Source organism: Jaculus jaculus, chromosome 18, assembly GCF_020740685.1.
Source record: "Jaculus jaculus isolate mJacJac1 chromosome 18, mJacJac1.mat.Y.cur, whole genome shotgun sequence".
Taxonomy (NCBI): Eukaryota; Metazoa; Chordata; class Mammalia; order Rodentia; family Dipodidae; genus Jaculus; species Jaculus jaculus.
Window position 1 is genome coordinate 6686079 of NC_059119.1, and position 26273 is coordinate 6712351.

General features: G+C 46.4%; 1 protein-coding gene across 3 annotated transcripts in view; it reads right to left on the minus strand.

Annotated features, from left to right (window-relative positions):
- Jmjd1c (jumonji domain containing 1C) overlaps window positions 1–26273 on the minus strand; it is a 121864-nt gene that overhangs the window by 66199 nt on the left and 29392 nt on the right. For 2 of the 3 annotated variants that reach the window (XM_045137148.1, XM_045137147.1), the window contains exons 1-2: window positions 23023–23108; window positions 19194–19307 (exon numbers count right to left, since the gene is read on the minus strand). The gene's annotated coding sequence lies outside the window, so the exon portion shown is untranslated. Of the gene's footprint in view, window positions 1–19193; window positions 19308–23022; window positions 23109–26273 lie in introns of those variants that run through there. The other variant, XM_004657868.3, reaches the window with a different exon arrangement.

Consider the following 26273-nt stretch of genomic DNA (forward strand, 5'->3'; position numbering starts at 1 on the left):
CGCCGGGCTAAACAGATTTCTTTTGAGGGAGGAAGGTACAGGGGGTTGAGACAGGAGTCTCCTAGACAAAGTTTCAACTCTGTAGTCCAAGAGACAATACACCATGATCATACGAATCTCCTCCCCTAACTCTCCCTTTCCCCCTCCACCTTCTTTCCAACTAGTCTCCCTTCTATTTTGATGTCATCATTCTCCCTCTCCTATGATGCAGGTCTTGGTAGCATCAGCCACTGTGAGGTCATGAGGACCATGGCTACCTTGTGTCTGGAAGACAGCATTGTAAGCACTCCTTTGTCTCTTACATTCCTCTGCTACCTTTTCCACAATGGTCCCTAGCCTTGGAGGCTGTGATAGAGATGTGTCACTTTGTGCTGAACACACCACCATCACTTCTGACCACTTTAACAAGTTTTTTTTTTAATATTTTTTGTTCTTTTTTTTGTTTTTTGTTTTGTTTTTCAAGGCAGGGTCTCACTCTGGCTCAGGCTGACCTGGAATTCACTATGTAGTCTCAGGGTGGCCTTGAACTCACGGCGATCCTCCTACCTCTGCCTCCCGAGTGCTGGGATTAAAGGCGTGCGCCACCACGCCCAGCTTCATTTTTTATTTATTTATTTATTTGAGAGCGACAGACACAGAGAGAAAGACACATACAGGGAGAGAGAGAGAATGGGAGCGCCAGGGCTTGTAGCCACTGCAAAAGAACTCCAGACGCGTGCACCCCCTTGTGCATCTGGCTAACATGGGACCTGGGGAACCGAGCCTCGAACTGGGGTCCTTAGGCTTCACAGGCAAGCACTTAACTGCTAAGCCATCTCTCCAGCCCACTTTAATGAGTTTTGAATCTCCCTGGTGAGCTTCCAAGTTTTAACATTTTTGTTGTTTATTTTTATTTATTTATTTGAGAATGACATTGAGAGAGAGAGACTGGGTGCACCAGGGCTTCTAGCCACTGCAAATGAACTCCAGGTGCATGCACCCCCTTGTGCATCTGGCTAACACGGGTCCTGGGGAATCAAGCCTTGAACCAGGGTCCTTTGGCTTCACAAGAAAGCGCTTAACCACTAAACCGTCTCTCCAGCCCGCTTCCAAGTTTTAAATAAAATTTTCACATGATCCAACAGTTCCTCGCTAAGGTTGATACCCAAACTGGAAAGGGAGGGCTAAAAGGAGTGTCTGCACCAATATCCAAGCAGCATTAACGACAACAGCAACAAGCTAATGTCCAAAACCCAAAGGACAAATAGAATATGGTACATACAGACAGCAGATTATTATTCAGACAAAAAAAATTAATGTACGGTTGGCACTTGGAGATCTGCTAAGACAGGCGCAGTACAAAGAACAAGTGTGGAGTGACCCTTTCTGCAACACCCGCACTGGCAGACTGCAGGAGAAAGAAAGTAGATCACACGTTACTACAGTTTGGGGAAGGTAAAATTAGCAAACAGGAAACTACTCTTGAATTAAAACAGTTCAGTTTGAAATGATGAAAAGCTGTGGGCAGCTCTGTGTCATCTGCACAATGGTGCCTGTGCTTCATGACACTGAATTCTTACACATAAATGGTTAAGTGTGCTGTGTGGTTCTTTCTACCAATATTCATTATTCATTTACTCAATGGGGACAATGAGGTTGAGACCAGTCAGGTGACAGAATCCAATTAACATTGGTTTAAAAGAGCTTCCCCTATAGCCACTGTACCTTCACAGAAGATCAAGTTAAAGTTTATCTTAATGGACCACCCAATAAACATGCACTCTACCTCTTCACTTGAGGTCATGTACTGAACCAACTTTAATGCCCTACTAGCTCTGCTCATCTATGTTCATCTCCGAACAGCAGCATCTCTTTTGTACCTCTCACAACACAAGTGGGGTCCCTAGCTCTCCCTGGTACCTGCTATTCTCTGTGCTGTGCCTGCATTCATATTCCTATTTTCTTTATGTGCTTCTCCAAATTGAATCACACTCTGAGGACAGGCTGTAATTTCCAACTGCCTTCTGCTGGGGAAACTAGCATGCAGAATACTTAAGTTTATGGGGAACATATGAGTCAAACCACTGCTATTCCATTTCCAGCCCTGAAGGCAGCAAGTGAGTCCACAGAAGGAGACTGGGGAAGGAGGGAGTGAAGGGAGTGGGTGATGGAGGTCACATTATCCAGTCCAGTCCCAAAAGGGCACACTGGCCTTTGTCACTAAGCTCAAATTCATCTCTATCTCTGGTAACCTCTCACTAGTTCAGTTACTGTTAAATATATATATTTATTTATTTGCCAAGATGAGGGGGGAGATACAGATAGAAAGGCTGCTCCAGAGTCCCTAGCCACTGCACATGAACTCCAGACGCACCTGCCACCTTCTGTCTCCCTGGCTTTATGTGGGTCCTTTGGCTTCGCCAGCAAACACTTTACCCTCTGAACCATCTCCCCAGCCTAGTATGTTACTGTTCAGAGTTGTGTACAGGAAGTCAATGTAAAGACCTGATAATATGACACAAACTTAGGATGGTCTATGTTGTGATTTTAAATAAAAATTGAGATTATTAAACCTCTTAAGATTTAATAACACAAATCTTCCCTACAAAGCTCACATAAGTTACATAAAACTATTCTGGTAATTATGAAATTTAAAAATGTAAATTAAACCAGAATGGTAATGGCACATACTTTTGATCCCAGAATTTGGGAGGCAAAATTTGGAGGACTGCTATGAGTTTGAGGCCAGTCTGGGGCCACAGAATAAGCCCCAGGTCTGCCTGGGCTAGAGTGAGACCATGCATGCAGAAACCACACAAGAAGCAGGCGGCAGCGGTTCGCAGTAGCCGGGCTTTCAACAGCACAGCTGTGCTTCCGTGGCGCTGCAGGGGTGAAGAGTGCAGACTCCTCTGTGTTGACTGCTGGGACTGGAAAGTCTTTCTCAAACAGTAGCCAGTGATGGCTCATAATCTTTGCAATCTGATGTCGACAAACATAATCTCACATACTCTGAATTCTTTATAGCAGCCACACACAAAAAAAAAATTAAAGAGACTAGCAGATTTTTGAGCATATGATCATAGCAGATTTAGGGACAGGAGAAAACTAATGCATTGACATGATTTTAATCTAAGTATTGGAGAATAGCTCATACTGGGGCCAATTTTCAATCAAAACAACATGTTCCTGGACTCCATGGATACATTTTCAACACACCAAAGTTTGCAACCAATTTTCACAAATGAAGTCCTTTTTCAATTAGAGCAGGTATGCACTAGAATTCATAAAATACTTAACTATTAGCCAAGCGTGGTGGCGCACACCTTTAATCCCAGCACTCAGGATGCAGAGGTAGGAAGATTGCCATGAGTTCAAGGCCATCCTGAAACTACATAGTAAATTCCCTGTCAGCCTGGGCTAGAGAGAGACCCTACCTCGAAAAACCAAAAAGAAAAAAGAAAAAGGCAGGTGTGGTGGCACACACACCCCTTTCATCCTGGCACTTGGGAGGCAGGCAGAGGTAGGTGGATCGCTATGAGTTCAAGGGCAGCCTGGGCTAGATACAGCAAGCAAGACCCTACCTGGGAGGTGGGGGGGAGGGGCACCACCCTTAAGGGAGGAAGCACAATGGCTCTGTTGTAATTGTTGGCGCTTTCTTCGTGTAATCCACCCTTAGCACCCAGCTTCAACTTGGGTCCTACTGCACAGTCAGTTCTCATTGCAAGTGGGAAAAAGCCAACACCTGAAAGCAGCTTCCTGCTTTGACATCACCTAGACCTCCCCAAAACAGTCATTTTGCCAAGCCAATAAGCCATTAGCAGACAGTCTCCGCGACAGCCACAACCACACTTGCTGCGGTCTGGGCACAGGGTGGGCGACCTCAGCACTCCCACCTGCGTGACTCCATCACAGGGCCTCTACACCTCACTCACGTGCCGTAACATGAGCGTGCTGGAAGCAGGGACAGACGCAGGTGACGATGCCGAGAGTTAAGTGGGGATGTGTCCAACTCTTGCCAAAATATAATTCAGAAACAGATGCAGGAGAGCAGGGCACAAAGCTCTAGTGAGGACTGTTTACTGCAGAGATCTGTTTTTCAACCTGGCAGGTCTGCATTTGTACGCGGCACTCTAGAACTCAAAACAAACATGCGTTCCCTGTGAGAGGAAAACTAGCTTTGGCTTCTTTAGGGCTGACCTGACCTGACCTGACCAGGGAGGGTAGTGGTGGTCAGACCCTGCAGGCCCCGCCCCAGTGTGGCCAAGCTCACGATGTCAGAGTGGGGCTAGGAAGCAGTTCCGAAAACCACCTACTACACAGCTACTGCATTCCGTGCTTGCAACGCTTTCCCTACAGTAAACAAAGAACTGGTTGGCTAGGTAAGCACACAGATGAAAGCTCACACCCACCCTTCTGAGAGGCTAACTCAGGGTCCTCTCGGCCCCCAGGGCAGGACGGCAGGTGTGTGTCTCTGCGCGGGCCAGCCTTAGTCTTCTGACAGATAAAAACAGCTCTCGGCAGCAAACTGCTCACTATGGGAAAATGCCACCGTGATCTGGTCACCTTTCCTAATGTCAGATCATGGTGAAATCCTAACTGCTATGCATGCATGCATATGTATGTATATTTCTGACACATGGACAGGCAAGAAAAATGCCTACTATATATATAATGGACGTGTTGTAGTGACAGAAAGAATGGTAAGGAGTCTAAAGAAGAGAGACTGATGGAAATGTGAGACAGACAGAGGCAAAGATCACCCAAGTTTATGAGTGTCAGAAAAAAGTGTTCTAGATAATGTCTAAGGAAGAAAAGAAAAAAAGAAAAGAGCTACCTTCTATTGAGCTATTTTCAGATCATAAAAAACTGCTCAATAGGTCATTCCATTTAATCTTCCTAACAACCTGCTGTAAGTGGTATCTTCAGTTTAGATGAAAATCTATCCATTTGAAAAACATTAATTCTTGGGCTGGAGAGATGGCTTAGTGGTTCAGTGCTTGCCTGTGAAGCCTAAGGACCCCGGTTTGAGGCTCGGTTCCCCAAGTCCCACGTTAGCCAGATGCACAAGGGGCCGCACGCGTCTGGAGTTCGTTTGCAGAGGCTGGAAGCCCTGGCGCGCTCATTCTCTCTCTCTATCTGTCTTTCTTGCTGTGTCTGTCGCTCTCAAATAAATAAATAAATAAATAAAAATTAAAAAAAAAACATTAATTCTTCCCATTGTCATATAGCTAAGAAATAGCAAAGCTAAAATGTGAAAGTATGTTTTCCAGTAATAACATGAAAAGTACTGACTTTAACCATTATGATAGACTGAACTCTAGATAAAACACTCTAATAAAGTTCTAATCATCAGCTGCTTTTGGTGTTTACAATAACCAACGTGCCGTTGTGATACACATGATTCTGGTGACTCCCTGCTAACTATACTTAGCAATCTCCCCTACCTCAGAGTCTAGTATAATACCTACTCCTCAAAACAGACTCTTCTCTAACTAGGCAGACAGTATCTTCCTAAATCAATTATGTGGACCCGCCTACCAAACGTCTGCCATGCCGTCGTTTACTTCCACCACTCACGGTCTGCCTGCTGTAACCATCTCACTCCACTGTCGTTTACTTCCACCACTCACGGTCTGCCTGCTGTAACCATCTCACTCCACTGTCGTTTACTTCCACCACTCACGGTCTGCCTGCTGTAACCACCTCACTCCACTGTCGTTTACTTCCACCACTCACGGTCTGCCTGCTGTAACCATCTCACTGTACCGTCGTTTACTTCCACCACTCACGGTCTGCCTGCTGTAACCATCTCACTGTACTGTCGTTTACTTCCACCACTCACGGTCTGCCTGCTGTAACCATCTCACTGTACCGTCGTTTACTTCCACCACTCACGGTCTGCCTGCTGTAACCACCTCACTCCACTGTCGTTTACTTCCACCACTCACGTCTGCCTGCTGTAACCATCTCACTGTATTGTCGTTTACTTCCACCACTCACGGTCTGCCTGCTGTAACCATCTCACTCCACTGTCGTTTACTTCCACCACTCACGTCTGCCTGCTGTAACCATCTCACTGTACCGTCGTTTACTTCCACCACTCACGGTCTGCCTGCTGTAACCACCTCACTCCACTGTCGTTTACTTCCACCACTCACGGTCTGCCTGCTGTAACCATCTCACTCCACTGTCGTTTACTTCCACCACTCACGGTCTGCCTGCTGTAACCATCTCACTCCACTGTCGTTTACTTCCACCACTCACGGTCTGCCTGCTGTAACCATCTCACTCCACTGTCGTTTACTTCCACCACTCACGGTCTGCCTGCTGTAACCACCTCACTCCACTGTCGTTTACTTCCACCACTCACGGTCTGCCTGCTGTAACCATCTCACTCCACTGTCGTTTACTTCCACCACTCACGGTCTGCCTGCTGTAACCATCTCACTGTACCGTCGTTTACTTCCACCACTCACGGTCTGCCTGCTGTAACCACCTCACTCCACTGTCGTTTACTTCCACCACTCACGGTCTGCCTGCTGTAACCATCTCACTCCACTGTCGTTTACTTCCACCACTCACGGTCTGCCTGCTGTAACCATCTCACTCCACTGTCGTTTACTTCCACCACTCACGGTCTGCCTGCTGTAACCATCTCACTCCACTGTCGTTTACTTCCACCACTCACGGTCTGCCTGCTGTAACCACCTCACTCCACTGTCGTTTACTTCCTCCACTCACGGTCTGCCTGCTGTAACCACCTCACTCCACTGTCGTTTACTTCCACCACTCACGGTCTGCCTGCTGTAACCATCTCACTCCACTGTCGTTTACTTCCACCACTCACGGTCTGCCTGCTGTAACCATCTCACTCCACTGTCATTTACTTCCTCCACTCACGGTCTGCCTGCTGTAACCACCTCACTCCACTGTCGTTTACTTCCACCACTCACGGTCTGCCTGCTGTAACCACCTCACTCCACTGTCGTTTACTTCCTCCACTCACGGTCTGCCTGCTGTAACCATCTCACTGTACCGTCGTTTACTTCCACCACTCACGGTCTGCCTGCTGTAACCACCTCACTCCACTGTCGTTTACTTCCACCACTCACGTCTGCCTGCTGTAACCATCTCACTGTATTGTCGTTTACTTCCACCACTCACGGTCTGCCTGCTGTAACCACCTCACTCCACTGTCGTTTACTTCCACCACTCACGGTCTGCCTGCTGTAACCATCTCACTCCACTGTCGTTTACTTCCACCACTCACGGTCTGCCTGCTGTAACCATCTCACTCCACTGTCGTTTACTTCCACCACTCACGGTCTGCCTGCTGTAACCATCTCACTCCACTGTCGTTTACTTCCACCACTCACGGTCTGCCTGCTGTAACCACCTCACTCCACTGTCGTTTACTTCCACCACTCACGGTCTGCCTGCTGTAACCATCTCACTCCACTGTCGTTTACTTCCACCACTCACGGTCTGCCTGCTGTAACCATCTCACTGTACCGTCGTTTACTTCCACCACTCACGGTCTGCCTGCTGTAACCACCTCACTCCACTGTCGTTTACTTCCACCACTCACGGTCTGCCTGCTGTAACCATCTCACTCCACTGTCGTTTACTTCCACCACTCACGGTCTGCCTGCTGTAACCATCTCACTCCACTGTCGTTTACTTCCACCACTCACGGTCTGCCTGCTGTAACCATCTCACTCCACTGTCGTTTACTTCCACCACTCACGGTCTGCCTGCTGTAACCACCTCACTCCACTGTCGTTTACTTCCTCCACTCACGGTCTGCCTGCTGTAACCACCTCACTCCACTGTCGTTTACTTCCACCACTCACGGTCTGCCTGCTGTAACCATCTCACTCCACTGTCGTTTACTTCCACCACTCACGGTCTGCCTGCTGTAACCATCTCACTCCACTGTCATTTACTTCCTCCACTCACGGTCTGCCTGCTGTAACCACCTCACTCCACTGTCGTTTACTTCCACCACTCACGGTCTGCCTGCTGTAACCACCTCACTCCACTGTCGTTTACTTCCTCCACTCACGGTCTGCCTGCTGTAACCACCTCACTCCACTGTCGTTTACTTCCACCACTCACGGTCTGCCTGCTGTAACCACCTCACTCCACTGTCGTTTACTTCCTCCACTCACGGTCTGCCTGCTGTAACCACCTCACTCCACTGTCGTTTACTTCCACCACTCACGGTCTGCCTGCTGTAACCACCTCACTCCACTGTCGTTTACTTCCACCACTCACGTCTGCCTGCTGTAACCATCTCACTCCACTGTCGTTTACTTCCACCACTCACGGTCTGCCTGCTGTAACCACCTCACTCCACTGTCGTTTACTTCCACCACTCACGGTCTGCCTGCTGTAACCACCTCACTCCACTGTCGTTTACTTCCACCACTCACGGTCTGCCTGCTGTAACCACCTCACTCCACTGTCGTTTACTTCCTCCACTCACGGTCTGCCTGCTGTAACCATCTCACTCCACTGTCGTTTACTTCCACCACTCACGTCTGCCTGCTGTAACCACCTCACTCCACTGTCATTTACTTCCTCCACTCACGGTCTGCCTGCTGTAACCATCTCACTCCACTGTCGTTTACTTCCACCACTCACGGTCTGCCTGCTGTAACCACCTCACTCCACTGTCGTTTACTTCCTCCACTCACGGTCTGCCTGCTGTAACCATCTCACTCCACTGTCGTTTACTTCCTCCACTCACGGTCTGCCTGCTGTAACCATCTCACTCCACTGTCGTTTACTTCCTCCACTCACGGTCTGCCTGCTGTAACCATCTCACTCCACTGTCGTTTACTTCCTCCACTCACGGTCTGCCTGCTGTAACCATCTCACTCCACTGTCGTTTACTTCCTCCACTCACGGTCTGCCTGCTGTAACCATCTCACTCCACTGTCGTTTACTTCCACCACTCACGGTCTGCCTGCTGTAACCATCTCACTCCACTGTCGTTTACTTCCTCCACTCACGGTCTGCCTGCTGTAACCATCTCACTCCACTGTCGTTTACTTCCACCACTCACGGTCTGCCTGCTGTAACCACCTCACTCCACTGTCGTTTACTTCCACCACTCACGTCTGCCTGCTGTAACCACCTCACTCCACTGTCGTTTACTTCCTCCACTCACGGTCTGCCTGCTGTAACCATCTCACTCCACTGTCGTTTACTTCCTCCACTCACGGTCTGCCTGCTGTAACCACCTCACTCCACTGTCGTTTACTTCCACCACTCACGGTCTGCCTGCTGTAACCATCTCACTGTACTGTCGTTTACTTCCACCACTCACGTCTGCCTGCTGTAACCACCTCACTCCACTGTCGTTTACTTCCACCACTCACGGTCTGCCTGCTGTAACCACCTCACTCCACTGTCGTTTACTTCCTCCACTCACGGTCTGCCTGCTGTAACCACCTCACTCCACTGTCGTTTACTTCCACCACTCACGGTCTGCCTGCTGTAACCATCTCACTGTACTGTCGTTTACTTCCACCACTCACGTCTGCCTGCTGTAACCATCTCACTGTACCGTCGTTTACTTCCACCACTCACGGTCTGCCTGCTGTAACCATGTCACTGTACTGTCGTTTACTTCCACCACTCACGGTCTGCCTGCTGTAACCACCTCACTCCACTGTCGTTTACTTCCACCACTCACGGTCTGCCTGCTGTAACCATGTCACTGTACTGTCGTTTACTTCCACCACTCACGGTCTGCCTGCTGTAACCACCTCACTCCACTGTCGTTTACTTCCACCACTCACGGTCTGCCTGCTGTAACCATCTCACTCCACTGTCGTTTACTTCCACCACTCACGGTCTGCCTGCTGTAACCACCTCACTCCACTGTCGTTTACTTCCACCACTCACGGTCTGCCTGCTGTAACCATCTCACTGTATTGTCGTTTACTTCCACCACTCACGGTCTGCCTGCTGTAACCACCTCACTCCACTGTCGTTTACTTCCTCCACTCACGGTCTGCCTGCTGTAACCATCTCACTCCACTGTCGTTTACTTCCACCACTCACGGTCTGCCTGCTGTAACCATCTCACTCCACTGTCGTTTACTTCCACCACTCACGTCTGCCTGCTGTAACCACCTCACTCCACTGTCGTTTACTTCCACCACTCACGGTCTGCCTGCTGTAACCACCTCACTCCACTGTCGTTTACTTCCACCACTCACGGTCTGCCTGCTGTAACCACCTCACTCCACTGTCGTTTACTTCCTCCACTCACGGTCTGCCTGCTGTAACCATCTCACTCTACTGTCGTTTACTTCCACCACTCACGGTCTGCCTGCAGTAACCATCTCACTGTACTGTCGTTTACTTCCACCACTCAAGGTCTGCCTGCTGTAACCATCTCACTCCACTGTCGTTTACTTCCACCACTCACGGTCTGCCTGCAGTAACCATCTCACTGTACTGTCGTTTACTTCCACCACTCACGGTCTGCCTGCTGTAACCATCTCACTCCACTGTCGTTTACTTCCACCACTCACGGTCTGCCTGCTGTAACCATGTCACTGTACTGTCGTTTACTTCCACCACTCACGGTCTGCCTGCTGTAACCATCTCACTCCACTGTCGTTTACTTCCACCACTCACGGTCTGCCTGCTGTAACCATCTCACTCCACTGTCGTTTACTTCCACCACTCAAGGTCTGCCTGCTGTAACCACCTCACTCCACTGTCGTTTACTTCCTCCACTCACGGTCTGCCTGCTGTAACCACCTCACTCCACTGTCGTTTACTTCCACCACTCACGGTCTGCCTGCTGTAACCATCTCACTCCACTGTCGTTTACTTCCACCACTCACGGTCTGCCTGCTGTAACCATCTCACTGTACTGTCGTTTACTTCCACCACTCACGGTCTGCCTGCTGTAACCACCTCACTCCACTGTCGTTTACTTCCACCACTCACGGTCTGCCTGCTGTAACCACCTCACTCCACTGTCGTTTACTTCCTCCACTCACGGTCTGCCTGCTGTAACCATCTCACTGTACTGTCGTTTACTTCCACCACTCACGGTCTGCCTGCTGTAACCATCTCACTCCACTGTCGTTTACTTCCTCCACTCACGGTCTGCCTGCTGTAACCACCTCACTCCACTGTCGTTTACTTCCACCACTCACGGTCTGCCTGCTGTAACCACCTCACTCCACTGTCGTTTACTTCCACCACTCACGGTCTGCCTGCTGTAACCATCTCACTGTACTGTCGTTTACTTCCACCACTCACGGTCTGCCTGCTGTAACCACCTCACTCCACTGTCGTTTACTTCCACCACTCACGGTCTGCCTGCTGTAACCATCTCACTGTACTGTCGTTTACTTCCACCACTCACGGTCTGCCTGCTGTAACCATCTCACTGTACTGGCTGCTCTCTTCATGTTCCAGGAATTGTCACATGCACTTTTTGGTCTCTAAGACTTATAATTTTATTTTACTTTTGGGGATACAAGATGTGGGTACGTATTATTGCCTGATCTGGCCTTGTGTTCACATGCATGCACGTCTGTAATTCCAGAACTCCTGGGGCTGGGGCAGGAAGACTGTTAGAAGCCAGTCCAGCTTACATAGCAAGAATCTCAAAAAGAAAGGGGGAAATGCTAGTTACCTTCTCACTGCTGGCACAAGGCACCTGACCAGTTCGTGAGGAAAAAGGGCTTTCAGACTAGAGGGAAGCTCCAGGATGGCAGAGGCTGCAGATCGCCTCTGCTGTCACAGCAGGTGGACACCAGCAGCAGGAGAGTGAGCCGCACTGTAGCAAAGGGAGCTGGCTGTAATACCCTGAAGCCATCCCCCAGCAGTACACCTCCTCCAGCAAGACTCGCCTCCCAAATTACTACCAGCTGGCAACCAAATATTCAAAACACAAGAGTTTATTTTGGGGGGCGGGTGATATAAGCCACCAGAGAGAGGAGTTGGGAAAGGGAGACCTCTGCTCTGGCCTCTTTTCTGCCTCCCTCAGCTACAGTACAGATGCCCTCATTGAGGGAGGAAGTAAGAGGGATAAGTTCCCATATTCTAATTGATGAAATTTCAGTGATCTGTTCAAAATTTCCATAAAGTATATCTTTCAAATACAAGTTCAATCATCCTCATGAATTTTAATATTTTTTAAATTATGATTAGGTAATTTCTGGAAAAATACACACAGACACAGAGTGTAAAAATTAATAGTAGACAGTAAGATGAAGCCAGGAAAAGAGCAAGTCTAACAGGAATTCTGAACAAGAAAGAAAAGTATGCTAATAAATGCCTTACAAAGCCTAATCTACATTGTCCCACAGTAATACTGACAGTGCAAGAATGTTCTTAGGTGCAACATTTGTACTATGCTGTAGTTATTTTTAAAAGTTTGAAAAGGCAAATCATTTTCTCAACCACAAGCAATAGTAACAATGTTCTCTGTTTACTTGTCTGTGAACTGTTAACAATATTATCATAGGAATGTGAGGATAGATCTGTTGATAAACAAAATATAAACATTTTTTTAAAACCTGTCAGTGGAGCACTCGTGCCAATTATTCAAACCAAGAAAGTAGAGCAATAGGCTACACATGACCTAGCAAGCAGTATATGTGTGTGTGTGTGTGTGTATGTATGTATATGTGTGTGTGTGTGTGTGTGTATAATTTATTTATTTATTTATTTAACCTTAGCCACCTGGGTGCTAAATTCACCTTACCCACAAATCTCCCCCCAGGTGTGAAGCAATCACAAACTTGCTTGGACAAGAAACCAAGAAGCAAACACTGGGTATCTGTTTGCTGCACTATACCCCTAAAGTGCTGCCGTTTGTCAGCTACCGTCTAAGTTATGTGAACTGTGTGTGCTGGGCAACAACACCTTAACATTTCACATTACAGCCAAGACAACTATATGATCAAAATAATGAGAAAATAAGCCAGGTGTGGCGGCGCATGCCTTTAATCCCAGCACTCTGGAGACAGAGGAAGGAGTATGGCCATGAGTGTAAGGCCACTGAGACTACATAGTGAATTCAAGGTCAGCCTGGACTAGAGTAAAACCCTACCTCAAAAAAATAAAAAAGAGAGAAAGTAAATGGATTTAAGTGGACCCAAGCTAGACAGGAGGTATGGTTCAGTTGCAGAGCACTTGTGGCCCCTAGGAATGTATCTTTGATCACTGAAAGAATACAAAAATTATAGCTACACAGATCAAACCCAATTAAGATCCACACATTTAATCCCCCCCCCCCCATGGCAAGGTCTCACTCTAGCCCAGGCTGACCTGGAATTCACCATGTAATCTCAGGGTGGACTAGAACTCGTGGTGATCCTCTTATACCTCCTTCCAAGTACTGGCACTAAAGGAGTGCCCCACCATGCCCAGCTTCATTTAATAGATAATTTAAGACTTCTCTATTCAAATCTGTAAACCCTCTTATTTAGGTGAATTGCTAAGAAAATATTCTGGCTGCTCCATGCATTCCACTCTCCTATATTTACCAATTCACAGAGCTACAATATTGTATTAATTTATTAAATGTCTATATGCTACAAGAAAACCTATGACACTAATAGTTTTATTTCTACATTTAATCCTCATTATGGTTCATGGCTTCAAATACAAGTGTCCTGTGTTCCAGGATGACTCTTACCTTATCCTAAGAGCAACACTTCAGTATTATCATGCACTTGTACATACAACAGATGATACCAGGTGTATAAAGGTGGATGAGCAATTCTTCATCCAATCTCTAATGGTCTAACAACTCTGTCCATTTTCATCACATTCAAAGCAGAGAGTTGTGATTCCTAAAAAGCACTGGCCAACAAAGCAGACCAAGGCAGAGGTGACTAACAGGAGTCACATGAGGCTTTCAGGTAAGAAGCAATCCCCATATCCTTAATGAGGCAACTGAGCTGAGAGCTGCAGGTGTGTGCAGTACCCAAAGCCTCTTCCAGACTCACTCATTTCAAAATCACGCTACAAGTTGAATGTTCTTTTCCTCAATCAGTTTCATTAAACTTTGGCCCAAAGTGCAACTGAGTTGCAAGATTTTTTTCTTAACTTCTGTAATCATAATCCAAAGTAAGCAAAATGCAACTATAGCAACAACAACAAAAAACCTATGAAAAGACTTTCCCTATGAAAAGACTTTCAGAAGTAATGCGTTTCCCCTCATTTCTAGCCTGCTAAGAAGGCACAAGAGTCTGCAGTGCTGCCTACTTCCTCTCCTGGTTCCTGTCCCCACCCCAGCTTCAAAGACAGCTAACTGCTAGTTGACACAGAGGAAACAACTCATCTCAATGCACAGGAAGGGAACAGAAGCAGGGCGCCGCAGTGGCCTAGTTAATACACATGTATTGTACTGTCTGCAAGGGGATGGAGCAGTTTATTCCTGGCCCCCAAGTTAATGTGCTCTCCAAAATACTGAAAAGTATACCTTACAATGGTTTTGTGTTGGAATTCATGACATCTGTTAGTAAATGCACAGCAATAGGATAGAAAAAGTCTAATACGGGGCTGGAGAGATGGCTTAGCGGTTAAGGCACTTGCCTACAAAGCCTAAGGACCCAGGTTTGATTCCCGGCACATGCATCTGGAGTTTGTTTGCAATGACTGGAGGCCCTGGTGCACCCATTCTCTATCTGCCCCTTTCTCTCTCTCATAAATAAATAAACTTAAAAAAAGTCTAATATGCAAAACTAAGGGCCTAACAGTGAAAGGAACTGTATTAAGAATCACCCAGTGTCAATTTCCTAGCCATTTCCTTGCACCTCATCAATATGCTCTCATTCTGACTTAATTAAAAAAGAAGGAGGAGGAGGGCTATGGAACCATAAAAGAAACTAACTAACGTGAAACCTCTGGCACAGAACCATGCTGAGAACACAGGAGAAAGGTGAGGGACGCCAGCTCTCACTGCAGAAACACTGAATTAGTCACTACAAAGCATCATTTCTGAGACTTTAAAACGAAAACTACAGCTTCACCACTTTGTAGAATAAAATATACGCAAAACATCTATTTCTAAAGAAAAGATCCGTTTTACATCTAATTAGTTCATAAAAGATAATTAGCAACCTGACTGGGAAGAAACTGCTTCAAAGTAAATGAATACAAGGCTTGTTGGAGTGTCCCTTAACTCCTCTGAGGTTAAGACAGGTCAAGGCAGTATTTACAAAATCTACACCAGTAAAATTGCCATGTTTAAGATGCCAAGGAATGTAATCTACTATCTGGATAAATGGTGAGAAGGAAGAATTCTGGAACAAAGCCATTATAGTTACATGAGCTTGAATTTCTTTATCCTCTCTTCCTAGATTAACATGTATAGAGTTCATATTTTTTTGTTGTTGGGGGTGGTTTTTTGAGACAGAATCTCACTCTAGCCCAGGCTGACCTGGATTTCACTATGTAGTCTCTGGGTAGCCTCAAACTTACAGCAATCCTCCTATCTTTGCCTCCAGAGTGCTGGGATTAAAGGCATAAACCACCATGCCTGGCCAAAACTTAAGTTAAATAAATCTAAAATATACTGAGCCACCTTAGGCTTCTGTAGAAAATTTCTATTCATCATGTTAACATATATTCCTGGAAATTATTTGTATTTTCAATTATTAGTATTTTCAACCTGATTAAAAAAAAAGAGAGATGGAAGGGAAGGGGGGGGGAGGAGGAGGGAAGAAAAGAAAAGAAATGAAGAGAAAAGAAAAGAAAAACCTAGCCTGGACTGGAGAGAGAGAGTTTAGCGGCTAAGGCGCTTGCCTCCAAAGCCAAAGGACCCCAGTTCATTTCCCCAGGACCCACGTAAGCAAGCCAAATGCACATGCGGTTATGCATGGGTCTCCAGTTCTGCAGGGGCTGGAGGCCCTGGGGCCTTTCTCTCTATCTGCCACTTTCTTTCAAATAAATAAGTAAGTATGTTCTGAAAAAATACAGAAAGCTTAAAAAAAAACACACACAACACTAATCCCAGCACTTGGAAGACAGAGAGAGGTAGGAGGATCACCAAGAGTTCAAGACTACCCTGAGCTACTGAGACCTTACCTCGAAAAACCAAAAACAAAAGAAACCAAATACAAAAGTGAAAATGCATACAGATAATCTCGTTTTGTTGCTGGGAGTAGGAGACATAGGAGTACCAGCATTGAGGAGATAGAGGGTTACTGTAGGATCAAAGCCAGTCTGAGCTAAACAGTAAGTTCTAGGACAGCCTGGGTCATAGAATAAGACTTTGTCTTAAAGAAATAAAACCAAGCAAAAACTGGAAAGAAACTGTTTTGTAAAACACCTCTTCTAAAGCTTACTTACTAGAGGTTCTTTAAAAAAAAGTGCTGCTACATTAATATCTTCTGAATTTACATTTTGAAAAAGCTACAAATGATTAACTATTAAATGTCAAGTGAGGGGCTGGGCCTAGGGGTGTAGTTCAGTGATGAAGCCCTTGCCAACCACGTGCAAGGTCTTGTGTTCAATCCTCAATAAAGAAAACAAAGCTGACTGAGACTTTTTACTTCTTAAAGATACAAAATCTGGGCTGGAGAGATGGCTTAGCTGTTAAGGCGCATGCCTGGGAAGCCTAAGGACACTGGTTTGATTCTCTAGGTCCCACGTAAGCCATGGTAGCACATGCATCTGGAGTTTGTTTACAGTGGCTAGAAGCCCTGGCACACCCTTTCTCATTCTCTCTAATAAAAAAATAACAGTAAGAAATTTTTAAGAAAAAACAAAGAAAGATACAAAATCCTCCCAGCCAGACGCCCATTTGCACACAACCAGTACAGCAGTCTAGATAACTTTTAAATAAAAAGTATTCACCAAATTATCTACAATGTTAGTTTCTGTGCCATTTTTACTAAAAAAAAAAAACACTATTCGAACCTAGAAGTTTTTAAATGTCAGGGGAAAAACCCTCACGTTAGCATATTCTCTCTACAGCTATAATTGCAACAAGCACTCCATATGCAGTCTTAGGACACCTGGCAAGACATTTTTTAAATGTCTATATATCTACTACACTTCTCCAAATGAGATCCAAGCTACAATTTCTGAAATACTACTTGTGCAACTAAAAAGCAATGGGTGGCAGGATGACTAGGACAGGCCCTCTGAGTTCAGAGGCCACCCCCTTGGGGTCAGTCACAGAGGCCACCCCCTTGAGGCCAGTCTGGGTGGCTGCGGTGAGGACCAGGGACAGGCCTGTGCTGAGGCAGTGGTGCTCGACGACTGAAGTGGACTTGCTACGAAGCTGTACAAGAACTACTGTAAGGAACCAAGAAAAAGCTCCCTGCCTAAGACCCAACAAAGACCAGGGCCATTTAACTAAAGGAAAAACAAATGCACATCTGTCGCTTCAAATGAGGAAAGATTATTTACAGTAAAGAGCGAACTGTGGCAAACCTAACCCTGCCACTCCAACTCCCCAGGCACGGAGCTTTAGCACAGCAAAGCACTGCTCATTAACTCGCAGCATTTGTTCTTTCCATGGAAACAATGGTTCAACATTTTAGTTTTTGAAAAACAGTAACTACACAAGTGAAATAGGAATACAACTTTCCACTTTTTAGGGAGGAAAATATTAAACTATTTTCCTCATTTTTTCTTTGCTTTCAATGCAATTATGGTATTACTTTAAACATTTAACAAGAACAATGCCTGAAAAACATACAATTAATTGAATGTAAATTCCAACTATAAAAAGAAAATACAGGGGCTGGAGAGTTGGCTCAGCAGTTAAGGTTCTTGCTTTCAAAGCCTAACAACCTGGATTTAGTTCCCCTGTACCCACATAAAGCCAGATGCACAAAGAAGCACCTGTATCTGGAGTTCATTTACTATGGCTGGAGGCCCTGCCGGGCACACGTGCACCCTCCCTCTTTCTCTCTTGCAGCTTGCAAATAAATAAATAAAAACTTAAAAAAAGAGAGAGCAAAAATACAATCTTTTAGTTTCAATGAAAAACTGGAAGCAGGCCAGGTGTAGCAGCACACACCTTTTAGTCCAAGCACGGAAAGGTAGTCGAGTTTGAGACCACCCTGAAACTACATAGTGAATTTCAGGTAAGCCTGGCCAAAGAAAGACCCTACCTCAAAGAGAGGGGGGGGGGGGGGGACTCGAAGTTAAAATAGAATTAAATTAATATATTTTATTTTCCCCTGAATGTAGGTTGGCCCTGAAAGAGACCATCCTACCTCAATCTTGCGACAGCTAGGAATGAATATAGGTCTGCACTCCACACTAAGGTAATTGTCTTTGATGGATTTCTTCATATAATTTAATCCAGTAGTCAGTCTATTAAACATGTATACTTACACCTCTAAAATCATATTTATAAGCAGGATGTGGTGGTGCATGCCTTTAATCCCAGCACTTGGGAAACAGAGAGGTAGGAGGATCACTAATGAGTTTGAGGTCAGCCAGACACTACATACTGAATTCCAGGTTAGTCTGGGTTAGAGCAAGACCCTACGTCAAAAAAAAAAAAAAAAAAAAAGAGTTGGAGAGATGGCTTAGCCGTGAAGGCGCTTGCCTGCAAAACCTTAAGGAACCAGGTTTAATTTCCTAGTATTCATGTAAACTATATGCACAAGAAAGCGCATGCACCCAGAGTTTGCTTACAGTGGCTAGAGGCCCTAGTGTGCCCATTCTCTGTCAAAGTATTTAAAAAGAAAATTTTGCTGGGCATGGTGGCATGCACCTTTAAGTCCAGTACTTGGGAGGCAGAGACGGGCAGATCTCTGTGACTGCTAGACCACCCTGAGACTGAGACTAAAGTCAGATCCTACCTGGAAAGGGGGGGAGGCGATGTAGCTAGGGGGCCAAGTACATGAATAGCTTCCTAAGGGCTCTAAGTGTGATCCTCGTCTTGGCAAAAAATAAAAAAAAAAACACTGCTTATTTTAAAACCAGCATGTATATGCATACAGTAAATACCAATCTCGATTTCATTCATACACTTATCCCTGTCCTAATTAGAGTTGAAGAGCAACATTTTGTGCTAAACTAACAGACTATTGTGTTTACACCTGTGATCCTAGCAGTAAGACAGAACCTACTTGTTGATAAATCAATCTCAATCAAAATGCACTGTCTAAGTAAGATGCTAGATGATCAATATTTAAGAACACTCCCGAGTGCGGAGGAAGCTCAACAGTCAGCTTTGAAAGGAGCCAAGGCGTTCTTACCTGGTAGGGCTGAAAGGCACTGTCTTCTGTTACAAAGCCCAGCTGCTTGTCAACAAGGAACTCCACCGCCGTGACTGGGCTGGGGGAACTTTCTTCAACCAGTGGTTTAAAACTCTGTTCAGAAGAAAAAAAAGATACTAATGGGTGTTTTGTAGGTTGTATCCTCAAAATGTAGTAGAAAGAGGTAAATATTAATACAATATATTAGTGTGATGATCACAATGATGTAAGGGAACTTTTTTTATTCATACATCAGGGTACTTTGTATTTACTGAAAAATAAAAGCTGGAACTAGGAAGATGGCTCAATAGTTAAGGGTGCTGACTTGCAAAGTCTGCAGGCCTAGGTTCAAATCCTATGCTACCCATATAAGCAGGATGTAAAAAGTAGCCTAGGCATGCCCCGCAACACACACACACACACAAAACTTTTAAGTCTAAGCTAAAAAATTACAGTATACTGGGAACTGGGAAGATGGCTTAGCAGTTCAAGGCATTTGCTTGCAAAGTCTATTGGCCTGGGTTCAATTTCTACGCTACCCACCCATGTAAACTGTACGTAAGAAGTGATACAAGCACCTGGTGTTCATTCGCAGTGGCCAAAGGACGTGCTGTACCCATATGCACGCCCACGCACACACACAGGTAAGTAATATTTTTAATTGTAGTAAATTAATCCCTGGTTACTTTTTAAAACAGACAAACATCCATCTGTGTAAGTGTCTAGTTCATATTTTCAAAAATGGAATTGCTTCTGAAACACAATGTATACTTACGAACTGTAGCTATTATTGGTAACAGTTATGATTTCAATTTTAATTTTATTTTGTTTGTTTTAGGGTCACTCTAGCCCAGGTTGACCTGGAATTCACTATGTAGTCTCAGGGTGGCCTCAGGCTCATGGTGATCCTCCTACCTCTGCCTTCCATGTGCTGGGATTAAAGGCTGTGCCACCATGTCTGCTTTCAATTTTAATTTTCAGGAAAAAAAAAATCTGTTCTTTCACCACCTTGGTCCCCCCACCCCCAAAATTCAGTCACTTCCAAGACTACAGCAAGGAGAAAAGCAGCAGGAAGAGGCTGATAAGAAAGACACAAAACCTAGCTGTGAGTTTAGAGCCAGCCTGAGACTACATAGTGAATTTCAGGTTGCCAGGGCTCAAGGGAGACCCTACCTCAAAAACCCAGATAAAAGCCCGGCGGGGTGTTACGCACCATTAATCCCAGCACTTGGGAGGAGGAAGAGGTAGGAGGATCACTGTGGGTTCGAGGCCAGCTTGAGACTACATAGCGAATTCCAGGTCAGCCTGGGCTACAGAGACTCTACCTCAAAAAAGGAGAGGGAGAGGAGAGGAGAGGAGAGAAGCAGCAGCAACAAAAACCTATCCTGCAGCAAAGTTTGGCCCTACCTCTTATACTTTTAAACAAGGTCATGTGATGCTTTTAAATATTCAGCTTTTATGCAAAGTAATTTACTCAACAATCGGGATAAGGACTTGAATAAGGGAGGTAGAAGAGTTAAGAGGGAGGAAATTAGAATGTCATGAATTTTTTTAATGACTATCATTTTCTCTTTCATAGTACAGGTGAAAATAAAAATTACATGTAACTTATCCATAATACTGTTGTAATAGCTTTAAAAGGAAAACAAAATTCTACTATCTTAAAAAAATGGCTTGCCTATAAAAGAATCCAAGTCTGAAAAACGCATTAACAACAAACACTGGATCTAAACATATATCCCAGCAAAGCAACCTGGGACCACCTGGACACAAGGCATTTGACACAGACAGTAAACACGGCAGGAGTCCAAAGCCATGGCTGCCGCTCGCCCTTTCTCCTATCAAGTCTGAAAGAATTCTGAACGTCCTCAATCACGCAAGATCTGTAGAGGGGCGTGATGAGTTGAAAGCAAGAGAGAACACACACACAAGCATGCAGGATGCTGTACTCCACATGACCTACAGTGAATTCAAGTACAACAGCTCAGTGACAGAGCACATGCTGACTCGGCGTGTGCAAGAGCCTTAGCAAACTTATACACCAAACTCCCTCGCCTGCAGATCCTATTTATTTTTTACCACTTATGACATGAAAATTGAATCACAGTAACATCTCATCAGAATAATATTACTTTTCAAAATCAGTTATCATCACTCACTTAACTGTCTCCTGATACTGTTGTTACATAACATTTTCTAATTGCTGGGCATAAATTTCTAAAATTGCTACTACATAAAATATTTTTCCCAAGAAGTGACAAAAGTTTGTAAGAATTCTAAGAGCATTTGCTTTCCATAAACTTAAAGTTCATTCCTTTGTTGTTTTTAGTAAATGAAAAAACACTGGGGTCTTCTCAGAAGAACTTTTAATCTTTGCACAATATCTAACACCTCAAATCAACCTATAATGATCAACAAAAATGCTCCATAAAAGGTGATATCCAAGTGGCTAAAGACAACTCAGTTAAGTAGGATCTGACACAGCACTTCCGGCAGTCCCACAAATGCCTCTTTCTTATGCAAATAATTCAGGTGGTTTGCATTTCCTATGAGCCTTAAGTCATTTTATAATATGAAAAACATTCCTGTGAAGATTTTCTCAAGAGCACTCCTTTACAAGGCAGGTCAGAGTTTAGGGATAAATTTCAACTATCAACATACAATTTAAATTACTTCTAGTTAGGACAAAAGGGATTAGTTTGTAGGTTAAAATAATCTCTGAAGACTAAACTTAATTGAAATTCTGGTAAAATTTGGGTAGCAAAAATGTAAGAATACTAGTTTATAATGATTGAATCTGAGTAATGCACAATGATCTCTGATAATTATTACCACCTACAAATGGAGGTCTCCAGGGCACATTATGCTACTTAAATAGTAATAAGGACGTGAGGTACAAATGTTGCACGGCAAAATGTAGTTCTCTATTTAAATTACAAGTATTTTCCCATCACACAGTTAAAGTACTGGTTAAAGAAACATTTTAAAATATATTAAGTTATCAACTGTGAGTATGTGCAAAGCTCTTATTTATGGGGGAAAATGATGGCGAAAGGATGTAGCTAAAACACGCTATGATTTCTTAAAAGTGGCAAACCAACAGTGCAACCGCACATTTCAGAAATTGCACATGTGCATATTTAGAGGAAAACAGAAGGCCGTACAGCCTCAAGAGGGCTGCAGAGAACCCGCTGCGGCAGGCGCCCTGGAAGGCGGAGCACTCGAGCCTTCGAGCGGCGGCGCGGCTTCCTCGGCCGGCGCCCTCGCAGGCGGCTCGAGCGGCCGTGAGAGAGCGCGGCGCTCCCCGCGCCGTCCGAGCAGAGTTCGGCTGAGGTCACGAGGCACGCGGGGCACGCGGGGCGCGCGGGGCGGCCGGACGCGGCCCGGCTCCCGAGAGGCCCGCGGAGCCCGGCGGCCGCTGCGCCCCGCAGCCCGCGGCCGGCTCCCCACCGACCCGCGCCGCGAATCGCGGCCCCGGGCGCGGCCTGCTTCCAGCCGCGCGGCCCACAGCTAACAAAGGCGCGTCCGGCGCACGGAGGAGCGGCCCGGGAAGCGAGGGCGCTGGCGCCGGGCCGTGCAGGCCGCGATCCCCGGCCTCCTGCGGACCCCGCGAGCCCGCCTCCGCGGAGAAAGAACAAAGTCCGAGTCCCGGGCGGGCGGGCGCGGAGAACGCCGTGGCCGGAGGCGAGCGCCCGTCCCCGCCGCGCACACGGCGGTGCCCGGGTCGGAGGCCGTGCCACGGCGAGGACGGCGCTGACCTCGGCCGGGAGGCCGGGCGCGGAGCGGCGCGGCGCGCGAGGACAAAAGGAGGGGACGCGGGCGTACGCACCGGGCTCGCTCCCGACGCCGGGGAGGCGGGGGTCCATGACGGCGAAGGTCACCAGGGCGGCCGGCTCCACTCGCCCGCTCCGCGGCCACACCTGCCGGCGGCGCCCGAGCTCACGGGCCTCGGCGCGGGGCGGCCCCGGCGGCCGGCACTCGGAGGCGGGCGGGGCGCCGCGTCATGGCCCGGGCGCCGGGCGTCCTCGGGGCGCCGGGCCGAGCCGAGCCGAGCTGAGCCGAGCCACCGGCCGCGAGGGTCGCGGGGCGCAGCGCGGGGCGGCGCAGCGGGGCAGCGCTGGAGCACCCCGCCCGCCGGCAGCCGGATCTGGGTCAGGGCAGCTCCTGCCGAGGGCGCTTACATAACCAGGAAGCTACTCCAATCGCGAGCGAGCGCGGCCTTCCACGGGCGGCCCCGCTTCCCGCCCCCGCCCGCCCGCCCGCCGCCGCCGCCCGCCGGTCCGAGCGCCCGCCCGTGCGCAGCCCGGCCCAGGCAGAGCGAGTGCGGCGCGGCGCGGCGCGGGCGAGCCGGCGGCGGGAGGAAGAGGCGGCGCCCGGCGCCCGGTAGTCATCCCGTCACAGGTGCGGAGGGAGTCGCTTCCAGCGCGAGTCACATTACTGGGGATTACTCATTTGGCTGCGGCCCTACAGGCTGGCTCATAATTTTCACAGACAAAGACAGACTAGTGGCGAGACGCAGAGCTCAAGTTTACTGTCTCCTTCATAAAGCAAATCCAAAGTTCTTGCTTTCCACACTTACCAAGATGAGAAACACGAAAACCAAAACATATAAATATTAAGCCGACAAAAAACCCAAACATGAAATCATAAACATTCTTTACAGGGTCTTCAAGCACAGGATTTTAAATATCAATTACTTTGCTGTAAAGTATTGAAAAAAATCAGGAAAATCAACTTAAAACGTTTAGCACTTAGGTGTCCTGGCTCACGTCTGTAATCACAACACTTAGCCAGGCTGGAGCTACAGGAGACCCTGTATCAAAACGTAAAACAAAATATTGAGAACTGGTATTGGCTGTGCATGCTTGCAAATCCCACCACAGCAGAAAGATTTTATTCAAAAGAAATTAAAAACACAGCAATTCTGATGGAGGTTTTTAATTCTGAGAGAGAGAAAAGAGGCAGCAGGAGACGGAGATAATGGGCACACCAGGGCATTTCAGCCGCCAGGAAGGCGCTGTGGGCGCGGGCGCCCCTTGTGTGCATTTTCCACACTGCGTACTTGTGCCACTGCATCTGGCTACTTGAGACCTGAATATTCAAACATGTGTTCTTAGGCTTTGCAGCCAAGTGCCTTAACCACTAAGCCATCTCTCCAGCCCTGGTGGGGAGATATATATATGTATTTTGAGACATAGGGTCTCCCTCTAGCCCAGACTGACCTGATAGATTTTTTAGTGATTTATTTTGATGGATTTAAAACGGAAAAAAACATTTTCACTTATAAAAAATTTAAACCGTTCAAAGACAAAATCCTATAATCCAAAAAGCAAAATGTAAGCTAGGCATGGTGGTGTACACTTTTAATCCCAGCACTTGAGAGGCACAGGTAGGAGGATTGCTATTACTTCGAGGCCAGCCTGGGCTAGAGTAAGACCCTACCAAGAAAACAAAATCAAAAAATATTTTAGGCTGGGGAGATGGCTCAGCAGTAAAGTCATTTGCCTGCAAAGCTTAAGGACCCTGGTTCAATTCCCCAGGACCCACTTTAGCCAGATACACAAGGCGGGGGGCACATGTCTGTAGTTTCTTTGCAGTGGCTGGAGGCCCTGGCACTGCCCATTCTCTTTCTCTCTTCCCCTGTCTCTGTCTCTCTCTCTATCTCTCTCAAATAAATAAATGAATAAAATATTTTAAAATTTTTTACTAAATATATATGCTCGTATATGGAAAATCTAGAGTATGTTGTCCAATATATTCCTAAGTAACCATGTGTTGAAGGAGAATAGGAGAAAGCTAGCTTTTTTTAGGCAGTCCCAATTAGAAATTGAGGCCCAATCAGGACATGTCACCCCATATACCACAATGCCCTGGCTGGCAAAAGAACAGAACTCTTGGCAGAAATGGAACTAGAGTCTGATTGAGACTGACCCACCGCACTCACTATTACCTGGACGGGCTGGCCCAGGTGGGCTGGCTCTGGGATATAAGCCAAATCAGGTCTCCCCTTGCATACCTGAACTGTATGCTACAAAGGCTGTGGCCTTCCAGCCTCTCCTTCTCTATCTTGGCACAGGCCTCTGTGTGCGCTGGGGAGGGGGTTCTCTCTGGAGGACACGTGTGAACCTGCCTGTGTGGAGGTAGGACAGCGTAACATAGGAGAGCATAACATTCTTTTTAAAAAAAAAAATTTACTTTTTAAAATTTATTTGAGAGTGACAAAGAGAGAAAGAGGCAGAGAGAAACAGAGACAATGGGCCCGACAGGGCCTCTAGCTCTACCTGCAAATGAACTCCAGGCGCGTGCCCCCTTGTGCATCTGGCTAATGTGGGTCCTGGGGAATCAAACCTGGGTCCTTTTGGCTTTGTAGGCAAACGCCCATAACATTGTTTCTTGATCTGAACTCTTCTGCTTGCCTCATTGATTACTTTTATAATTTTTATAATTTTCCTCTGGTATCCAAATCTATCACATGCACTTTCCTTATACTCCAGATCTACCACGTGGGTACTCTCTCCAACACTAAGCTGGCTACTTGTGTTAATTTCTCTAAACTCAGGATAACCATGGGTATAATACTTACTCTTTTCTACTCATTTCTCATCTGAGTATTTTCTCTCTGTTACTCTTCCCTAAGTCACTACCACTTGCCCTTTTAATTCTTCCCCAGGGAAACCCAGGGTGGATGCTAAGGTATTCCTTTTAAATCTCTGAGAAACTCCTGAATTCTGTCCTCTACACGCCTGCAGAGTGACTTTAGGCCTCTCTTTAAAGGCCTCAGATTCTCAAGTCCACGTGCTTGCAGTATTACTCTAACCTCTCTTTAAAAGGCCTCAGCTTTTCTTAAATCCCAGTTTCCCTTAAATACGCCTCAAGTTTGTGATTTCCCCCTGAACTTGATAATTCATAATTTATCCTTCGTGAGTCCATCTTTACTAAAGATAGTATAAAACCTAAAACTTGGGATTCATAAATTCTGAGGGACCCCACCTGAATCCCAATACCTACATCAGTGTGGCTACTAGGCATGCAGAATGCGGTTCACGTCAACAGAGGAGTGTGCTGGATGTGCACAGTGCA